At 40.9% G+C, this 7848-nt stretch overlaps 1 long non-coding RNA gene across 3 annotated transcripts in view; it reads left to right on the top strand.

Moving 5' to 3' along the window:
- The first annotated feature begins 361 nt into the window (after positions 1 to 361).
- Positions 362 to 7848, top strand: part of LOC111868829 — a 62892-nt gene continuing 55405 nt past the window's right edge. For 2 of the 3 annotated variants that reach the window (XR_002843571.2, XR_004513481.1), the window contains exon 1: positions 363 to 681. This is a non-coding gene — a long non-coding RNA (uncharacterized LOC111868829). Of the gene's footprint in view, positions 682 to 7848 lie in introns of all 3 variants that reach the window. The other variant, XR_004513480.1, reaches the window with a different exon arrangement.

Raw genomic sequence — 7848 nt, 5'->3', positions numbered from 1 at the left:
GTGATCTGAAGATTGTGTTGCATATACACAATTTTAATAAATTAATTAATAATTTGAGAAGTGAAATATGTCGAAGGACAGAATGAGAGATCTCCAACGATTTATTGCAGGATCACGTCTTTACTGTAGTCACGGGCGCTAATGTTTAAAATCGGTTTTAAAATTGATTTAGTCCGGAGAAATATCATTTATACGTGTGCCTCTGAAATTGAGTTAGAAGTTTCTCTTGTTGCCGGAGAGTGTTGAAGATTGGGACTGAAAGAAAACAAGTGAACGTTGTCAGTGTTTACGTGTTATCTGCCGCATGCGTCCTGAGAGCGACGGCGCGCTATAAGGACGCCTTGCGCCGCCGAGCAAAGTGAAACTCATTTCCAGTCAGTTGTGGTTCGGGCGCGGAACGGGTTAGTTGGAGAGGCTAGACGTCATTTCGTCTCGCCAGAAACTTTCGACGCTTTCGACTGAAGTTCTCTATATCGCCCCCACCCCCTTTATGGTTTCATCGAGAAGGGACAACTCGTATATATAGCAGAAGCCTTATGTACAGTAAACAGGTGAACTGGAGATGTTTTACATGTGTACTTGAAATTGAAGAGGAATGGAAGTTCAAAAATGTTGGAGTTTGTTTTCAAATGAGTAATTAAAAGTCATTAAAGAAGGAGAGGAAGGGAACTTGTTAAAATTGTAAGTGAAACTTTAAACTTTTGGAAAAGTATAATTGTGATATAAAAGAATGTCAAATCATCTTATGTACTTTATAAAATCTTCTAGGAATAGCGTTACAGCCTTCGATTATTGGTTTATATTGACGTTTCTTCTGCTAACAGATTAGAAGCTGGCGGATGATGCGATAATTGTGAATTATTAATAAGAAATCGAGTGAAGTTCTGCAGTCGGGGTATATTTGAATTTATTATCCGAGCATTTGCTGTAGGGTCTAAGGGAAGCAATAAAATATTATATTAAGGGTAGCCACTGTCGGAGCAAAAGTTCGAAGCAAGGATAATATTATACTGTAACATCCCGCTGCACTTTTCACTTTTCTTTTTAATGCTAGTGGGGTGGGACTAAGTCCCTTATACTGCGCCCACTTCTGGCTTATTGTACCAGCCCCAGATGATAGGTGAGGGTGATTGTGGAGCAGTTGGTGGAATGAAGATTGGCAGGGTAAACCGAAGTACTCGGAGAAAACATGCCCCAGCGCCACTTTGTCTACCACAAATCCACACTTGACCAGACCCGGGATCGAACCCGGGCCGCCGCGGTGGGAAGCCAGCGACTAACCTCTTGAACTATGGCGAGGCCTTAGCACTTTTCACTTAGTATCAATCAGTTCCAGTCTCACGTGCAACACTGATGTTCTATAAAACTTATTGAAGTGAATAGCTTTTAATAAGTTTTATAGAACGTGAGGCTGTGGAATTAATTGATAGTAATCGAAGCGAGAACGCTAACCACAAGACGATTCGTGTATACCACAATTTTAAATGGTAGAAGTTGCGGACGTAACATAAGAACTTGCTGCCGTTTTTAGGGTCTAGGTAACATTTTTGATTGGTAAATTTCAAAGTGGTAATTCCTTTACAAATTCAGCACATGTATCTATTACATACGATGCTATATCGAGAAGACCACTGCGTTTAAATTGAATTTATTTATCCTTGACTTGATGCTGAATAACGAATTCGGTGGGAAGTGGCCGTGGCTTATGTTAAGGTACTTCCCAAATTATCCCGGAAGAACAAAATAACTAATTCGGGATAACCGATCTACGATTTTAAATTATAACTAGGGAACTCACTTAATGAAATGAAAGTCCTAACCAGTAAACTGCAATGCTGGGCAAAAATACTTAAACGTGTAACTTTTATGATTATATTACAAGAAATAAATGTTGGTAAGAAACGATTTTGGCTTTTTCGCAACGGGGATTCGGAAAGAAAAACTTCCCCATTAGCTTCGCCATAATACAACTCCCTCATTGTTTATCCGTCCATATGTTGCAACTCGAAAAAGCTGAATGGATTGTCATAATATATCATATTTTGGAGTCTATACCCTTTCAAACTCGGTTAATGTGGGATAACTGAAGAGGACGCCGGTCACGGTAGCCGAGCGGTCTAAGGCATGTACTGTCTTCGCTCTCTTGGAAACCGGGATCGTGGGTTCGAATCCCACTCAGGGCATGGATGTTTAGTTTGTGTGTGTGCGTTTTTCTGTGTTTATGTACAGGTAGAGGCCTTGCGACGAGCTGATCACCCGCCCAAGGAGTCCTACCGAATGTGTAAGATCTAGAAAAACCGAAGTGAACGGAGAAGTTCATGGAGGTAGGCCTAGGCCAACTGGGGCTGTAGTGCCAAGAGGGGGGGGGGAAACTGAAGAGGACACTTCACATGGACATATGTTTTCTTTGCCCACGTCCATAATACCATGCACATAATTCTAAACATTTATTGGAACGGAAACTGTTAGGAAGAGAAGTTATGAACAAGAATGAAACACACTTTATCCTTAACACATTTCTCCGTGAATATTTTTCTCCATAATTCAAGGAAACTTAGTGTAAGTACCAGAAGTGTTGTTTATGCGTATATTTCCTAGCTTATAAATGCAATATATTATTACTATTACTTTCAGATTGTTAGCACATTCTTGAAGCGAACCTAAATGATACCTACTTTGTTACAAAAACCACGTAACAATATAAGGCACAAGAATATGTTAATAGAAAAGAATTTGGAATTCGAGGCTAAATATAAAGACGGCAGGGGGTACTATGGACATGAAATTTAATCGTGAAGTTATGTAATTTCTCAACCTTTCGAAAATGTAACGGAAAGTGTTTATTTGTTATATACGCTACGTGTTTATAATTACGGATACAATAGATTTTAAGTAGGACATTAAGTTTCAGACAAAACAGAAACAAACTCCGAGATTCCATTCCGCAAGCGAACTATACCGACCGAGCGACCGCCGCTCGTCGGCGATATTTAGTGCCAACTTTTACGGATAGAGGGTGTCAAGTGGTCAGCGCAACGAATCCCAACGGCCGTTAATTTCGGTTTTCTAGACCGGTTAAGTTTCAAACACCAAAGTAAATATGAGACCTCAATTCACGTAAGGCAACAATGGCATTCCTGTCGTGTTACGGAGAGGAAAGTTGAGTCACAGTGTGATCAAAATGATTAAGTGCATCGCAAAAATTCTTCTCATTAGGAGACTCGAATTGAAACTGTGTATATCTCTGAGAACAATATGTCTTATTCGGAGTTACATCACTGCACATACATCTAAAGTTGTAGGATTTGAGTTTCTCACAACGGTGGTGCCTTACTCTGCTTATTCGACCCTCAGGATAAAAGTAATATGTTCCTCCGAAACGTCGATTGTACCTACACGGCGTTATATCCCAGAAGATAGTACTCTTCGCATCTAAAGTTGTTTCTACTGCTCCAGAGAAGTAACGTTTAGTGACTTAAGCCTTTTTTCCGTAACTTCACAAATTTTCTCGCTTTTTCTGGTGGACCTTCCGGGAAAACAGAAGGCATACATACACTGGCTCCTATAGGTAATTCATAGGTACACCGCAAACGTAATTCAGTATGGACTAAAGGACCGTAGTATGCAATCGTGTTATTATGGTAATCTGGGGGGAGGTGCAATTAGGCGACTGCCATATATTTCACGATCCTACCTAACCACTAAAGAATTTTACTATTACAAAGTCATTAATTTCGGTTTTATAGTCCGGAGCCGCTATTTCCTTGAAATAGCGCCCCAATTATCCTCACGAGGTTGAGTGGACCCCGTTCTAGACCCTCTACTTCTCAGAAAATCCGGCAGAGTCGGTAATCGATCCCGGGACCTCTGGGTCTATAGTCAGGAACTCTGCCCACTAGTCCACAGAGGCGCTCCATTATTGGACGCTCTCATATCTTTATGCCTTTGCTAATTTATATTTTTACCCTCAGTGTATCTAGTTCAATACTCTAATCCTTGTGGAAAAAGGTTCTTCCAATTTGAAAGAAAGGTTAGCAATTACAGATATATCTCTTTGCTCAACATTTTTTTCCAAAGTTTTTTAATTTATCATCCGTCATCAGGTATATTATTTCGTAAAATATAAGCTTAATGCTTCTCAGCATGGTTTCCATAAACTTAGACCCACTTAGACAACTTTGGTTATCTAGTTTAACTAAATCCTTTACTCTCAGCACTCAAGGTTAAACTGACTACATTTTCTTCGATTTAAAAATGCTTTTGACCTAGTCCTCTATTTTTTGCTTCTTTGTAAACATAGCAATTGGTTTCATAGTTATTTGACTAGTAGATGCTGCTCGGTTCGTGTCTGCTCTTCCCTTCCTTCTCTTACAATGAAGTCATTTGTTCCACAGGTACCCATTGCACAGTCTTTGCTATTTAGTATTTTTAACCTACTTTCTTTATTTAAAAAAAATAAAAGTATGCTTATGAGATCTGTGTGTGTGAATTCCCCCATATCAACTCTGGAATTCATGGCATCTGAGCCCGTCTGAACTGCTTGCATCGACTGTACGTGTATTCCGCTAATGTTGTTAGGCAACGGCTCGGTAAAAACGTTACCGTTACAACTAATACACATGCGACAGTAGAAGAATCGTTGGGCACATTTTTCTACGCCGTCCTTGTCATATCAAAGGAAACTAGGCGATTAGTTAATCCCAGAACTTTTTGTTGTTAACGTTATTTGGGCGGGGAACGCGGTAGTTTAGTTGGTTGAGGCACTATGCTACAAACAGGAAAGTAGCGGGTTCGAGTCCCGATGAGGTGGATATTTTCAATTTACCTAATCCTTCCAGCCGCATTATGGCCCTGGGGTCGACTGAGCCTCTAACAGAAATGGGTACCAGGAATCTTCCTTGGGGTAAAGGGCGGCCGGCGCGTAAGGCTGACAACCTTACCGCCATCTGTGAGCCGATTTTCTAGATAATGTGGGAGCCTCAAGGTCTCACAACCCTATGGGCCTTCACGGCCTGTTAGAGGGATAACTTTACCCTTTTTAACGATATTTGCGCTTCCATTGACAAAACCACCCATCTATTTTTTGCGGATGATCTAACGGTGTACCTTAACATCACGGAAGTTGAGGACTGTAAGCTTTTACGGTGTGATACAGACAGTGTTCACACTCGATGTTCAGAAAATGGCAGGAAAATAAATTTTGTTAAAACTATAATTATTTGTTTTACTCGTAAACTGGCAGTAAGAGCAACAGTAACTATAAGTCACGCAATAAATTAGCAACCCTCTGTCGCTGTGTTAAAGATCTTGGAAGTTCTCTAGAATGTAAGCTTCACTTTCACAGTCAAGTTGGCCTAGATCACTTCTTTACGATACTTGAAAATGTTAGGTTTGATTCATTATAGCAATCATATATTTTCCTTTTCTACTGCTAGTACTCTCATGTTTGTTAATGACGCTTTAGTCCGATCTAAACTTAAGTGTGCTTCTGTCTCACTGCCTTATTCACTTAAACTTGAGAGAACTGAGCCCAATAACACGGCAGGTTTCTCATTGGCACTTGCGATTACGGATGTCATGTTAGTTACATAGAATGTTTCAACACTCAAGTCTGGGCATTTCCTTGGTGCTTTATTTCTATTCAGTGTCTTTGAAAACAAACTTATTTTCTAATCCATTTACGCGTACCTACTGGGATAACCAGAAACCGTCCAACTTTCGATATTTGTCATTGCTCCAAGGTCAGTCCCTCAACCAGATCTGTTTATGCATCAGATTCTTCTAAAGAGTGTTTCTTGCTATAGCTGATATTAATAATTCTCTTAATAACTCTTACTTACTTACTTACTTACTGATGGACCTGAGCCCTTCTGGAGGAGCCGCCAATTCAGCAGCAAATCAAGAACTTCCCAGCATTTTATGGAACCCGAAAGTTCTTTACCGTGTTCACAAGGGCCCTCCACTGGTCCCTATCCTGAGCCAGATGTATCCAATCCATACTATCCCATCTTATCTCTCTAAGATCCATTTTAATATTGTCCACCCACCTACGCCTTGGTCTTCCCTGTGGTCTCTTTCCTTCTGGCTTTCCCACGAATATCCTATACGCATTCCTCGTCTCCCCTATTCGTGCTACATGACCTGCCCAACTCATCCTCCTTGATTTGATCATTATAATTATACTTGGAGAAGAGTCCAAGTTATGAAGCTCCTCATTAGGCAGTTTTCTCCAACCTCCTGTCACTTCATCTCTGTTCGGTCCAAATATTCTCCTCAACACCCTGTTCTCAAACATCCTCAGTCTACGTGCCTCCCTTAATGTCAGAGACCAAGTTTCACACCCATATACTTAATAACTCTAGTAATAATATTTAAGATTTTTGCTCACAAACGTAACGTTTCTGTTATTTAGTATATATTATGTTCTTTGTGTAGTTTCTCTGTTTCTTGGTCAATGTCTGTCGGCATCATGTGTATTGCTACATTTTCCTTTCTTCAGTGCTTACCCATAATTGGCGTTTGATTGTTGATGAACACTTTAATGAATTGTTATTCTTATTATGTCTGCCATGGGAGTGTAAGAGCAATATATGCCTATACTAAATGAATATGATATAGGGGTCTAAACTGGATTCACTGGTTCAGGTTGAGGCTCAGCGGTGTATCCCATCACATATTGAGCGCTGTAATAAAGCTTAGCTGCCCATTAAACGCAAGGAATTTCTTTACCAGCTAAGCGGCTGCTGGCCTCAAAAGGGCTCCCCTCCGTGTACTGTTCGTAGTAGCATCAGTGGCTGCAATAGTTGGAATATTAGTAGTTCCATGGTAGTAGAAATTTCAGTATTAGTAGTAGTTGCAGTTGTAGTGTAGTAGTAGTTGTAGTTGTCGTACCGCTATTTACGTACCTATCTTTCCTATCTACCTACCTACCTACCTACCTACCTACCTACCTACTCACCTATCTACCTGCCTATCTACGGTTTTACAGCCCTTTGTTGGGCCATGGCCGCTTTTCAATTTCTTAATCCTATACACAGTCGGTAGGGCTCCAATGACATGGCATCAACCCGTCGCAAGGCCGCTGCCTATACACAGAACATCACAGACACAGAACAGAATAAACGCACACAGACATCCATGCCTCGAGTGGGATTCGAATTCGCGATCCCAGTGTCTGAGCAGACGAAGACGGCTCGTGCCTTAGACCGTGCGGCCACTGTGATCAGCACGCTGTTACTACTGCTATTAATACCATAACATTCATAGTCAGGTAACCTCTAAACACAATCCCGATACTTTTGGGAGTCGTTTGAACACCGCAAGCCTTCTGAAGTGATGTTTGTGTAAAGGCTTTGAAAACAAACGCACCTACAGACTTGCAGCACGAATCCAGGCCATTTCTCCACATCTGGTTAACATTCAAATGAACCGCAGAGTGCTGATACATCGCACAGCATAACTTTTTCAGGGCTGGGAAAACTTGGGGAAACAAATATTAGAAATCAGAATTTTCCTAAGACCGATTGAGCCGACTACCTTAGAGACAACGAAACTTGAAAGTTAGAGAAGAAGCAAGGACGAGATATCGACTGTTTCCTATGCGATTAATCACAGCTGCGTCCTGTGAATTACGTAACCCCGAAGATGTACACCATTCCCAGCGTTTCCTTCCACCATAATCTCTGCCTTACTTGAACCATTCCCATGCCACGGACTTTACTTTTTGTTTTGAAATTTTGTCAGCATACCCTGAAGGTACATTCTCTTGTAATTATTGGTAACTTGTAACTGCCTTAATTATATAGCCGAGGAAAGGACATATATCACGTGATCGCTATCCAGCCAGCC

This window comes from Cryptotermes secundus, unplaced genomic scaffold, assembly GCF_002891405.2.
Source record: "Cryptotermes secundus unplaced genomic scaffold, Csec_1.0 scaffold257, whole genome shotgun sequence".
NCBI classification, from domain to species: Eukaryota; Metazoa; Arthropoda; class Insecta; order Blattodea; family Kalotermitidae; genus Cryptotermes; species Cryptotermes secundus.
The sequence above is the reverse complement of the archived record's forward strand: the minus strand, read 5'-3'. Positions and strand labels throughout refer to the sequence as shown.